Here is a 14,669-nt window from a genome sequence, read left to right as displayed (position 1 = left end):
TTCTCTCCACAGGAAAAAACAGCAGGTTTTTAGACTGAGTAAAGCTGACTTACATTTTCTGTGGAAATGTATTTGTGTTGCTAACAGTGCGTATAGCCTCTGTTTATGAATATACAGTGTGTGTGTGTGTGTGTGTGTGTGTGTGTGTGTGTGTGTGTGTGTGTGTGTGTGTGTGTGTGTGTGTGTGTGTGTGTTGCTGGTTCTGGCTGTTTGCTAACTTCCATTTGCCCCTGGCTATGGTAGTAGCACCAGGAGAGGGTAAGTAGGGCATTAAGTGTTAGAATTAACGATTCCGATCCTGATTCTGAGTCTAAACAGGTCACATGCTTATCTTGATAACTGTCATTTTTCATGCAAAAACATATCATGTCTCCAGTTCCACTGCTCTACTTAAATGGTTTTAATTTATTTTTAATAATTTAGAGCACATTCCTGAAATGTAGGCTTGAGAAGTAATAAAAAATAAACGTTTCTAAGTTTGAAATGACCACTGAATATTTATGATTAATTTTAAAGAAATAATCAGAACTAATCAAACAAAGTCATGGGATTTAAATGACATGTTATTCTTCATTTATCTGACCTAGTTATCAGGCTTCTTGTACAGAGGCTGCTATATTGAACCACCTTGTTTCTACATTTACCCAGAACGGATGTACCAAACACTCTCTTGTGAGTTTCATGGTCACTGTAGTTTCTTCCACACACTTGGAAAGGAGAGAGTGAGGCGAGCAGTATTCAGTTGGTTGCAATTTACAATTTCGCCACTAGATGCCACTGAATCCTACACACTGGTCCTTTTATGATTAAAAGCCCATTCCCTAATTCATTTGTTGTTCATATCACTTACAGATACCTTCAGAGTGAGTTTTCGATCAAAAATCTGTATTTTGTTTGTTGCTTAGCCGTTCATAATTGAAATATGTGATTTTTTTTTCTCGTCGTATTTTGAGACGCCTGCTATAGTTTAAGATGATGTTTTAAAAATTTTACCAGGTTTGTGTTTCAAATCAGAGTTGTCAGATGACACTTGAGCCAACATACCAGTGCCTACCTGTAAGAAATATACATAAAAAAATTTACATTTTTTAAAAAGCACATTTACAGTAATATTATGGTAAAAGAGCTTAAAGGTTCATGTTGTATTCTATTTTTGTATTTTTAAAATGCCCAGAAACTGAAGTCCACTCTGGGTCGAAGAAACTCGAAAGTCCACTGTTGGCGATGTTGGTGTGTGTGTGTGTGTGTGTGTGTGTGTGTGTGTGTGTGTGTGTGTGTGTGTGTGTGTGTGTGTGTGTGAGAGAAGACCACTGGCGTGTCCTCGCCCACTGACCTGATGTTAGCCAAACATTTCTGCTCTGTTAGAGAGCGTAATGATGCGTAATGTGTCTCTGCACTGTATGTGTGTATTGCAGTGACTGTGGGTCTGCATATGTGTGTATTTAGAGTGTGTGTAATGATGTGGATCTGTTGTTGTGCTGGTGAAAGTGGTCTGTAACTACTATTACTGCAGAGAAGGGGGAGAGATTTGTGGAGATTTTTGCCTAATGAGCAGGGATCACTTGCATTGTTAGCGTTAGCTCAACAGTACAGGAGCTAGCTTAATTAAGGCCTGACTGCTTTTAGAGGATCAGCACTCACCCACCCACCCACACACACACACACACACACACACACACACACACACACACACACACACACACACACACACACACACACATGCATACACAATTACACACGTACATTTCTATAGGTAATGAGTATTTTAATAGCCACAAATCCACAGCAACAGAGGATTTTTATACCCAGAAAAGTTTAGCCAAGCATTCATGATTAGGAATTACTTAAAAATGTATTCTTATTGGGTAGAAGAAAGAGGAAACTATGGTTATTTGGTTATGTGTTCCTGGGCTATGCCTAATGAGTATAGCACAGTGTATGAACACAGCCTAGTAGCTTGTGACACTCATCTTTGTCATCATTCACCATCTTGACAGTTTGCTCAGGGAGAGATGCTCAAATGCTGTTAACAAAAGGATAATGTGTTGCTGTGTTCCAGGTCGTCCAAAGGCTGGGAATTTAACAAATCATTAACATTATCACTGCTTAACGAGTGATCAGCAACTGAAAAAAACAATGGAAATCTGGAGGGATATCAGGCAATATTTCAGGGTAAAAACCATGAGACAACAGCTAACATTAGCAGTCAATCACTACCTAGCTAAAATTACTGTCTGATAGTGTTGGTATGATACAATAAGTAAGGCGTAAAGTAAATTGGCAATATCACTGAAAATCTTGGACACATTGTGAGCAAAATGTCACATTATTTTACTGACTTAACCCGAATATTTCTGAGGTTGGGTGAAAATACAGAAAGACAGTTAGCATTGCATTGCATTGATTACATCCAATGTGTTTTACTTGCAGGCTTCAATAAATTTCCTATCCCATTGTGTAAAACTATCAAATGTTAGCTAGTAAGTGCTTGAATGCTAACGATAGCTGTTGTCTAACAGTAACTAATGGGTTATCAAATATGTTGTTCTACCTTGAAATCCGGCCCAATGTCCGTCCAGATTTTCACTGTCCATTGTCTTTTCAGTTGTTGATCATCAGGAAGCAGGAAAATAGTAATGATTTGTCAGATTTCATATGACTTGGAAACCTATAGCAGAACAACACGCTATCATCCTTTCGATAACAGTGTTTGTGCTTTCCACCCTGAGCGTGATGTCAGAGGAAAATGACCGCTGTTTGAATATGGCTCCGGCAAATATTTGATAATGTTATACGAATCCTTTGAAATAGTTTCATCTATATCACCACTGCTTTTTCCTCCTCTTACAACCTATACCAAGCAACTTGCCATGCTTTTGAATATGAATGCATGATCTCCTTCACCCTTTCTTAATAGTCCCTAAAGCTTAAAAAACAATAGATAAAACCATGACTGTCGCTACTTAATCTGTAATAACCCACAAAGCCCAGGGCCTTCGAACCCAAGGCAGAAAGGAAACTAAAACTGCAGATGTGCTCATTTTTTGCTGAAGAAAAGGTTATTATCATGTTTGGAATTTACAGAGCTCTGGCTGCAAGTATGAATGTAGGAGGAGCATATGTTTCTCCTTGTCATGGCTCAGGCATTGTATAATGTCTGCGGTGGTGTAAAAAACAGTCTCACCAACAGGGGAAAATTGACGTTAAGTGCTTGTTTTTTCGTTATTTAAAAGGTTTCACTGATGTCTGTTGGTCTACTAGCTGCTGCTGCTGCGTGTGCTTGTGTGTTTGTTTCTCTGAACAATGTCTCGAGAGTATGTGGGTTGTGGAGAGAATCCATAATGCAGCCCTATAATTCAGGCAGAATGCTGATTCACGGTCACAGGCAGGACAAAAGCAGTTATGTTTCCTCTACAGTAGCACGCTGCGTGGCTGTGCGGGCGCTGGTTTTTGCAAATCAGATGTGTGTCTTACATGTCTGCTTTGCCTGCGAGTGTGCAAGGCGTTTTTGAAGATACTTTCTTGTCGGAGAATATTCCTGTGTTTCCCCGCAGGTTTGTGTGAGCATTTGTGTGTAGACAGGCATGCATGCAACGTATTCACCCAGGCATGTGTGTGCGTGCACGTATATCCGCTGTCAGGCAGCGAGGGCAGCACCAGGCAGATCTCAGCTGTGTATGAGTGAAGCTGAGAACCCTTAAGGAAACACAACTAGACAGAGAAGAACGGAGATACCTGCAGTGTGTGTGTGAGTGAGAGTTGGATAGTGAGATAGAAAAAACAGGAAAAAGGAAAGAGAAAAAAAAAAAGGAAAAAAAAGCCCCCACCCACTTCCCCGTAAGCTGCTGTCACTCTTCTCTCCACTATCTCCTCTTCCACCCTGGTCTTTTTTTTCTCCTTCTCTCCATCTTGCCTGAAGAGGAGAGGGCAGGGTGTGATAAGAAACCAGGGGGAAAAGAGGGGAGAATGATGAGATGGAGAGGAGAAGAGAGGATGGGGGAGATAAACAGCGTAGACACCGCAGACGTGAAGCAAAATGATGGACACCTGAAGAGAAAAACTGAAGTGGAGTAGAAGGGGAGACAGTGAGGTTAGGGATAGGAACTATTTTTAAATGTCTGATGTATGAGCATGCTTAACTGCTGTGACTGAGTAATTTTCAGGGCTCCATGAATAATTTGGTTTTCGAGAAATGACAGAGCAGTGACGAGAAGAGCAGAGCAGGTGATGGACAGGCGGGTGAGGAGGATGAACTGTAAAATATAAAGCTGTAATACTGTACCGTCTATCAGCGCGGGCTCAGCCAGTAATTTGGACTGGCACTTAAGGCAGGAGCTGGGGTGATTTATCATAATTTTCACTGGTCATTACACCAAATTATTTTGTATTAAAAAAAAGATGTCACAGAGGATTTGCACAGAGAGATTGCTGCTTCATTTAATTGGCGCATTTAGCATTTTTGCTAGCATCAGTTCTGAGTATGAGAAGAAATGGAGGCAGACAAGTTGTTGGGAGGAAAAGGAGGGGTGATAGCGAGAACGATGAGAGAGGGAAACTCCTCGGAAAATGAGAGGGCCCCTTTTCCACCAACATGGAACTGGCCCCCTCCTGGTTTAAGCACCTAATTTGGAACCTGAAAAGTTGGTTCCCACATGGAACCTAAAAATAACAGGTTTTTCTTGGGAACCAAGGGGGGCATGTCATATTATACTGTTTGTTCTGCATTACGCAAAGCTCCATTGTTGCTCTTGATTGCAATGGTTGAACTTTAAGTGGTGAAAATGTGGGCTGGTTTACCAGATAGCAAGGTTCCAAGGATTTTGAACAGAACCAGTTCAAGAACCAGAGCTCATCTAGTGGAAAAGGGTCTTCTGATGAACGTGTAGCAGATCGACTTTTTTCATTTTGGATCCAATTCCATTATCTGAATGTTGAAATCTGCCAATGCTGATACTATGCCAATATTATTATTATTATTATTATTATTATTATTATTATTATTATTATTATATTACTACTAGTAGTAGTAGTAATAGCAGTAGTAGTAAGATTACATGAGGCTGAAACTGAACTTCACTTTCACATGTGCAGCTGATGTGCAGGCTGACACACAGTTGTCATTTTAAATTTCCCATGATACATTGCTGAGCATTCAAGTTTGCTATTTTATGTTCCAAAATGCAAATGTTACTTTTTTGGTTGTAAGGTGTTTGTCATGTGTTTGTTGAGTGTTTGTTTGGAACAAGATGGTATTTGGTGGCTTATGTTGGTAATAGTCATTTTTATTAATAATCATTTTTTATTGTTGCATCATGAGTGGGTTATCTAGTACATTTCATCACTCCAGCAACATTGTAGTCTGAAAATTTGAAATGCTGTTCCCTTGTATTACATGCAAATGTGAATGCATGTGAACGTGGATCGGCACCACAAGTCTGACATCCGCTGAATGCCTGACGTCAATATCGAGCAGCAATACAAATATTGGATTGGATCTGTTCCATCTCTAATGGAGCCTGCAGGCTTTCTTAGGCAAAAGGTAACCCCAACTTTCCCTCAGCCAGTCCATTGTTTTGTTGTAGCTTGGAAGCAGCTTAAAAGGTGGTGTCCCTCTTTCTGACCAGAGTCTCTCATTCACTTTCTTCTTTCTCTCCTTCACCTCACATCCTTATCCCTCCCTCCATCTCCTGGAGCAGCAGCAGCAGCAGGCGTTGATGGATCGTTCAGGTCGGCAGGGTTGACAGGCAGGTTGATGTAAGAGTCAGAGAGACGGAAAGACGCTGCGTGCATGTGTGTGTGGGTGTAAGAAAGAAAGAAAAAAGGGAGAGGGAGAGAGAGGTGGCAACCCTCATCCTCTCCTTCACCCTCTCTCTTTTCCCTTTTTCCTCCATGCTCTCATGCTTTGCACTTCTAAAATCATCTGCCGACACTTTGACCCCAACGTTTTTTTTCCCCATCCCTCTCCCTCTTTCTGTATCATGTCATTGTTTTGCAGTTACAGTTTGGACGCAGCAGTAGCCTAGAGGCCAGGGAAGCAGCCTGTGACCAGGAGATTGCTGACACAAATCTTTGTCCTGGCAGGGAAACAAGGGGGGAGTGGGGGGTGAATGGAAAACAGCATTTATTGACTAACTACAGATAATTAAAGAAAAAGTTGGATGTTTTGGGAAATACCATTAGTCTCTTTCTTGCCAAGAGTTAGATGAGAAGATTGATACCACCCTCATGTATGCTAAATACTAAGTCCATGAAAACAGAGCTGCAGAGATGATGTATTTTAGTGAGCCAACCACAAAGTTAGCTTTGCTCTGGTTTCTTCAACAAAATGCCAATGGATTTTTTTCATTAGTTTTAGATCAGTGCAGAAAAGAAGCTCTGTGGCAAGCTTAAGTTTATGATACTTACATGCTTGATTCAGCAGAGATCATCTTCACAAATGAACACCACTTTTATGATTGTTAAAAGGTTAATGAAATCGCCAGAAGTAAAAAGCTTATGTCGACTGTTAACAAAGTACACCATGGTCGCATTACTTCATGTCACCACTACTAAGTGACTGGTGTTCAGCATCATGACATGACATCATGACCTTTGAAATTCACAAGTGGGGTATTTACTGTTATATTTTATGTTACTAAACAAAATTCTCTAAAGCTTGTATTAACCAGAGACCTTATTTTTGACATATAACCAAAAATCCATTAAAAAAAACACTGATTTTGAAATGGAAACTGCTGATATGCTAACTCATTTCAAGGTTTCAAGTAGCACTCTATTAACATGATGTATTTGTTTAAAAAGTTGTATTTTTGCAGGAGGTTGACAGAGTGACAGAGTGACAGACTAGCTGGTCCCCCTGCTTCAATTATTTATGCTAACCTAAGCTAACCGGCTACAGGCAATAGCTGCATATTTAACACATTTATGAGGGCGGCGCCCATCTTCTCTAACTCTCGGAAAGAAAGCTAATAAGAACATTTTCTAAAATTTCAAACTATTTCCTAAAAGTGTTAGGAGGTGTACATGCAGGAAGACAAAATTACACTGTACAGATAGCCTCGCAATACCAGACAGTCAGAGATCTTGCCGAATATAAATCGTTTGGGGATTTCTAAATGCAAGTTGCATGAATGGCAGCGAGAACGACTGTTAACAAACCCATACCCTTTCCAGAAACAAAGCTCTCCTCCCATTCTCCTCCCAGTAGTAAGCACACAGATTCACCACCCCAATTTGAAGAGCTGCCCTGATGACTGTTCAGCAATGGAGTTTTTAACTCTCCAACAGCTTCCACCTAGTTTTAGCAACAATATCTGGGAGACTGTCCTCAGTCTCTCAAGAGCACAGTGTTAAGAAACTGACTTGTGAGTCTACTCTATAGATAATACTCTGTGTTGAATAATCCTTGCTCAAAAGCAAATGAATCCCACTGTCTCTTATAGTTTGTGTAACTGGCAGCTATTGTATCATCATTAGACCTATAGTATATTGCCTCTTTACAAAATGCAGTGCCCTTTTTTCTACTGTGACCATCTGATACCTCTCTACATTCATTTAAATGCTAGTTAGCTAATTACATTATAGTACCATATCTTAAATGAAAGTATTCCACCTTTAATTTAATCCTAAAGCTCCTTACCTTACACAATTAACCCTTTGACATATATAATCTCATGCATGAAATGTAAGCACCGTGGTCTCAACAGTGCACAATCTTCCACACAATACCGAGGAGCATTTTTTAGAGCATTTATGTTGCAGTGATCTCTGGTGAGTCCAACTGAGAGCAGAAAATCATTGATTACCTCCAGGGATACTTAATATAAACATGTGTTTTGTGTCTGAATGATAAAATATCCTCATAAAATAGCACCTTAACATCTATATCCAAGCTCTTATCTTCAGTTTGCGCAGTCATGTCTGAACCCACGCTGTTTTATAAGAGTGAAATCGTCTAGAGTGTTTACATATTGATCATCTTTGGCGGAATAGAGGGAGGGCAAACAAAAGCCCTCCATTTTTTCTGCATTCTTGAGTCTTAACTGGATGAATAAACACTCATGCATGCATGAGTAAACAAAGCCAGGGTCTTAAAGAGGTTGGAGAGGACTGACATTGAGGTTGTGGCCAAAAGCTGTAGGCTATCTATGGCGGGCAGAGGGAAGCGGTACAAACCGTGCTACAGTGGTTCAGAAGATGGGATGGATGCTCTTGAGAAAAACAAATTTATTTTGTAATTTTATTTTCTATATTCAAAGCCACAGAAACAATGCAAAATAACAGAGGTACGGTCACAGAGAGCAGCACGTCTAGGCTCATATTTCTTTCACATTTCAATCAAGTTCAGGTCAGTGAGCTTCATTGTCATCAATACATTTCAAACTTTTGAAGATACTCCACACAGTTTTCAAAATAATTGTGATGCATGTTACACCATTTTTAGTTTTTTGCACTGAAATTGACAGAGCAAGTGATAATAGAGAACAGAGGCAAGGTAATTTGTTCCAGGGACAATAAAACCACACTCTTTTCTGTGGTTTTTTCAAGCAACCTTACCAAAAAGATTTCCAAAAATTCTAAACATAATAAATAAATAAATAAATAAATAAATAAATAAATATATAAATAAATATATAAATAAATAAATAAATATACTGCCCTGGAAGGGCTGATCAGCACCTAGTCCACATTTGGAATGAACACATATAAAGAAATATATATGTTTAAAATGGTTTGTCTCTCTAGTGCACTTTCTTAAAATTTTCTTCTGTGTGTCTGCATTCCTGATTGCTGGCATGTACCTGTATGTGAGCTGATTCTCAATCATATATTAAAGGACTGGGAGGGTATGTGTGAAGGTAATAAGCCCAAAGGGACTCCCTGTGAGTCACTCAGTCACGAACGGCTCATATATTTGGTGATTGGATATGGCTGTTTCTCAGGTTCCAGCGAAGAAAAAAAAAAAAAAAGATGTGAGATCTCTTGTTTGTGACTTCTGGTTTTACTCGTCAGTATGACAGCACACCCTTCAGCAACCTATACTCAACAAAAAACACTTTTGTTTTTGCTCCCATTTTTCATGAGTTGAAGTAAGAAATCTGAGACTTCCAGAAATTTTGTTCACACATTTTACTAAAATCTCTGTTAGTGAGCGCTTCTCATTTGCCAAAATAATCCATCCAACTGACAGCTGTGGCATATACAGATGCTGATTAAACAGCCAAATTATATTGCACAGGTGTGCTTTGGAATGGTCACAATGAAAGGCCACTCTAAAATGTGTTGTTTTATCTTGAAAAAATACCGTTATTAGCCACTGAACAATGGCTATTTCACACAGGGTTATGGATAGAAGTTTTTCCACAGGAGGACAAAGTCATGACCTGCCCTACTCTGCCTCTGATTGGCTTACACTGATATTCTTACCCTAACCCTAACCAATCACTCCTCATGTCCAAACCTAACCGACCCAACCAACAAAGGCATCTAGCCATAATATTCTCAGATAAAACAGATACATTTTGTAAAATGCATGGTTTAAAAACAATAAAGACATTGATTGGTCACTTAATTATGGCTATTTCACACAGTGCTACAGATGCCATTTTCTTCTCTCTGATTGGTGAGTACTTTAGGTTTGCGTGATTGGTTAGGTCATGGGTAGGAATATCATGGTAAGCCTATCAGAGGCATAGTACAGCAGGTCATGGTTTTGCCCTCCTGGGTAAAAAAAATTTGCATGTGTAGCCCTATGTGAAATAGCAGTAGTTTGTTGCCTAATACATGTTTTTATCAAGATAAAACTGCACAGTTTACAGTGACAACTCATGAAAAATGGGACCAAAAGCAAGTGTTGCATTTATGCTTTTCGAGTGTATACTCATCCTCGTGTTCTCAAAGGACATTTAAAATTGAAGAGCCTAGGTTTTCTTTCCTTTTTTTTTTTTACCGTCCCCATCATCATCTTCATTGAGAAAAACATGAGGCAGCACCTTTCATATTCCAGAATTCATCTTGCAAGTCTCTAGTTTATACTAAACCGCTCCAATAATTTAACACCATTACATTTTTCTTTTAATTTCCTCTGATTTTCAGGTTTCATCTCTAGCCTCACGTTTTGTCAAATAAAGTGAAGTTAAAAAGATGCTTTCTTTCTTTGTTTTTTTTTTTGTTTGTTTTGTTTTTTGTTTTTTTTGAGCAATCCAGAACAGCAGTGACGGCATTATTTTGATGATTTGATCAAATCAATTTCATTTTATTTTTTTTTACAGTTGACTTAACTAAAGAAACAGAAAAGTTGGTGCACATAAGAGCAAGTTAAAAAATTCTCTCTTACAGCTGTGTGTGCATGTGTGTGTGTGTGTGTGTGTGTGTGTGTGTGTGTGTGTGTGTGTGTGTGTGTGTGTGTGCATGTTGTGGGTCTCAGATTAGATTGGTCTTGTGGGACCTGATTGAACCACTCCCCTGGATTGAACTAGACATCAGTAAAGCCTGACATGGCAAAGGGCTACTGCTGAGCTCGCACTGCTTTATTTATCACCCTGAACTGAGTGCGTTTGTGTGTGCGCGTTCACATATTTGAGCCTCTCAGAAGCCTGTTTGAGTGTTTGTTCTGATGAGTGTATGAGTAAAAATCAAAGAGGGAGAGGGGGATTGGGGGGTGTGGGGGTCCAAAACGCATGCGGTCCAGGTTCTGTGTTTTCTCCTTATCTTTTTATACATTATATTTATACCACAGGGACAACGATGAAGTCAGGGACGGAATTTCGATGGTGTGTGTGTGTGTTTATTTGCCTTTTTAGAGTGTGTGCACATGTGTGTGTGTGTGTCTAAGTATTTATAACACAAGGACAGTGATGCAGAGAGGAGCTGCATACTAATTAAGTGAAGTCGAAGAGAGGGCCTCTGTGTTGGCAGGCAGAGCCACAGAGCAACAACAAGTCATTCACCTAATTTAGGACACACACACACACACACACACACACACACACACACACACACACACACACACACACACATACACAGATATGTTTCACTTCAAATGCTCGCTGAAAACTCTGGATTGGGGCTGAGAAATTTTGATAAAATATGGAGGAAAAATAATTATTAACATGTGAAGACATTTACTGAAACTAACAAGGGGTGAGGAGGGAGGTGGTAAACAACTCGCTTCAACCATAGATCATATATTAAATAGCATTTCAAACTAATAAATATACAGTCTGTAGCTCCAGCTTTGTATTTGGACTGTTGTGCTCATTTTTGCACGTGCAGTTGCTATATATTGCTCCTTTAAGTCTGTAGAACATGATGTTTAGAATGGGACATCTCTGTTGCGTGACAGTGTCTAATTTAAAATGGTGTTTTTATGCACATTTTGCCTTTGACAAAAATTGCACCTCCTGCAATTTGGAAATTGCAGTACGCCATATTGCCATTTCAATAAAAATTCGATCAATTGCTCAGCCCTCCTCTGGATGCAGAGGCTGCTTCACAAGATGTTTTGAAAAGGATATTTTTGTGTTGAGCTGCAGTAATCAGCACTGTTTAGCATTCACCAGGGACTAAGAAGTTTTTCTAATTATCGTTACAGTCATGTAGAAACAGAGATATGCCGTAACTCTTTGTGGCCTCTGAATCAGCAGAGAGGTCGTTACAGATGCAGGAGGGAAGGAGGAGAAAAAGAGCAGAATGAAGAGAGGATAATGGATGGAGGGAGTGCAGAGAGAGACAGAGACAGAGAGAGTGAGAGGGAGGATGGAAAAGATCGATACAGTCTGTACTTTGAGAGCTAAGAATCGGCGTATCATGGAGCAGGGTGAGGGTGGAGAGTAGGTGTAGAAAAGTACACAGTAAGTTTTCACATTTTGTTTCCTTGTGCTCAGGAGGGGAAGGAGTGAGAAAGTGACAGGAGCAGATGGGAGCAAAGATGAGGAGTCTCTTTAAGTCATTTTCGGTGATAGGGAGACGTATGCAACAATGGCATTCCTGAATGAAAGATAATGGGAGATACAGAGAGTGAGGAGCCGAAAATGAAAGAAGAGGAGAGTCACGCTGCTGGAGGAGTGAGAGCGACAGACCGAAGGGGGATTTGCAGTCTTTCTCAAAGATAAGCACACTGTTTTCTTTCTATGCTGCTAACTCACACTCGCAGTGGCATCACGTGCGAGTGTGCACACACGCACACACTCCCACAAGCCCACACACGCACACACACATAACCAACACTATTCTGTTGCGGCAAGCTCTTGGCACCTGACAAAAGTTCACCCGCTCAGAGTTGCCATGGCAACGAGGAGATTCGTTGTTGCTACCCGTACAGCCCGACTCCCAGCCTGATGAGAGGGAAGAGAAGGAAAAAAAATAAATAAATAAATAAAACAGCTAATTGAACTTTAAATGATGATTTTAGTTTGATTAGAAAATGGAGCAAATTGGAATCTCATACTACAAAAAGAATCCATATTTATTTGTTAAGTGGATATTAATGAATGTTTGACCAAAATGTTATTTTACAACATCAAACATGCGCTGCAGTTTTTTGTTTTTTTTTTCATTTTATATGTTTTTGTTCTGTTTTGCTTTTTCTGGACAGAACCATTCATTACGTACTGGACTCTGTTGTGGTGCACGGCAATCAGGGATCATACAACTGCAATCCATCCTCTGTCTGATCAAGATAATAGTTTTAATTATAATAAATAATATATTTAAGAGTGTTAGAATAATAGCAGCGGAGCCACATTCCATCAGTCCATTTCTGACAAAAAAGATTACACAAAATAATTAATTTCTGTTACTAGTTTTGCTCGCTTTAATCCATTTAGGATTTTTATTATTATATAATATTAATAAACTGTTTCCTCATTCAAATTTGATTCATTAGATAATATTAACAAATTCACATATTTTCTATTTCAGGCAGATACAGGATTCATTTCTAGGATTAATGATCTGCATAATAATATAACTAGAATTTTATTGGCTGATTTACTGCATATCTTCAAAAAATAAATGAAAAATATTTTTCATTTGAATTCTTTTGATGTTAATACAACTTAAAGGAGAAATCTGTAATATATATTTACTGTAATAAATCATAAAATGATTGCAATAGTCTTCCTGAAATCTGTAGAGGAGGGTGCAGAGAAACAGCTCGCTTCAACCTCCTTATATCAAATAACAGCCTATTTAATAAAACTTCTATGGCTGAACTTGCTATTTGGACAGCACTGCTTATTTTTGTACATGCAATTGTTACATATTACTCCTTTAATACATGTTAATAAAATAGTACAATGACTGTAAGACATCTCTGTGCGCCAAGAATAAAACTAAAGTTGAAGAATAATCTAAAACATCCATAGTCATATTTTCCATGTATGTACAAATTGTAAACTGTGAAAAAAATACAGACGCAACGCCTATAAAACTCACAGAACCAAAAAGATTGTGTCTCAGCTCAACTTGTCAAAAAGGTTCCCCTCGTTTCTTGATGTTTCTCTTTTTTATTTATCTCCTCTTCTTTGAGTTCGCCTGACAGGCAAAGACACGATGAAGGAGTAGAGTTGCTGTGAACGATCTGTAGGGGTGCAACTGCAAAATTTAACAATGCAACAGAACTGTCAAATACTAGAAAAAGATCACACATCACATGCATAAATATCCACATACAAGAAAGCTACATGCAAGGAGACATACTGTTGGGTTACAAAGGATTACAAAGTCATAACAAGCTTTTATTGATCACCACAGGAAGATACCTTTTCCAGGCAGGCTGGAGGACAGGATCAGCTGCACAACAGCACCTCTGGAGGGAACACTTCAGCAGGGCGGGTGCCTCCGAGTGCAGGAGCTCAGTCCAGGTTCATCTGGTGACTGCATGTACAGCTGTCATTATGCATACTATAAAATCATTATGCCTCATCAATTACAGCTAATGCTACCTTCCGTATCTCCACAAACCAAGGTCAGTTTCCCTTTACTGGAAATCTCAGCGTCATAACTCCAGATCAACAAGATTATCCCTGTCAGGTGTTGTGATCTCTTATGTGTGTGTGTGTGTGTGTGTGTGTGTGTGTGTGTGTGTGTGTGTGTGTGTGTGTGTGTGTGTGTGTGTGTGTGCGCGCGTATGCACGATCTTTGGACAGTTCAGCATAATTTTTGTGAACCCCATGACTGCATGACAAAGGACCTTTGTGATTCACAATTTTTGAAAAACCTTGATGAAACTTTTTTCTTTTCTTTTTTTTTGTATGGCCACACGGCTGTTGCCACAGACATTATGTTTTCAGATAATCCCTTTCTTGTGAATTTCTTCAAATTTGGTCCAAATGTTCACTTTGACTCCAGGATGAACTGATTAGATTTTGTTGGTCAAAGGTCAGAGGTCAAGATTATTATGACATCATGTCTGTCCCATTCTTGTGAATGTGATATCTCAGGAACACTTGGAGGGAATGTTTTCTGTTTTCCTCCGTAAAAATGCTCTTTAAGTGGAGACAGCATGTTTCTTACTGGAAATTATTCACTGGAATCATACATGTCAATATAGTGATTACTTCCATTTGAAGAAATACACTTTTATTCAATTCCTTAAAGGTTACAGTTCAATATAGTGATAAGTTCCATACTGAATTCCTTAACAGTCTTCACTACATACATTATAT

Source organism: Lutjanus erythropterus, chromosome 4 (genome assembly GCF_056507025.1).
Source record: "Lutjanus erythropterus isolate fLutEry1 chromosome 4, fLutEry1.hap2, whole genome shotgun sequence".
Taxonomy (NCBI): domain Eukaryota; kingdom Metazoa; phylum Chordata; class Actinopteri; order Lutjaniformes; family Lutjanidae; genus Lutjanus; species Lutjanus erythropterus.
Note: the sequence above shows the minus strand (reverse complement) of the source record.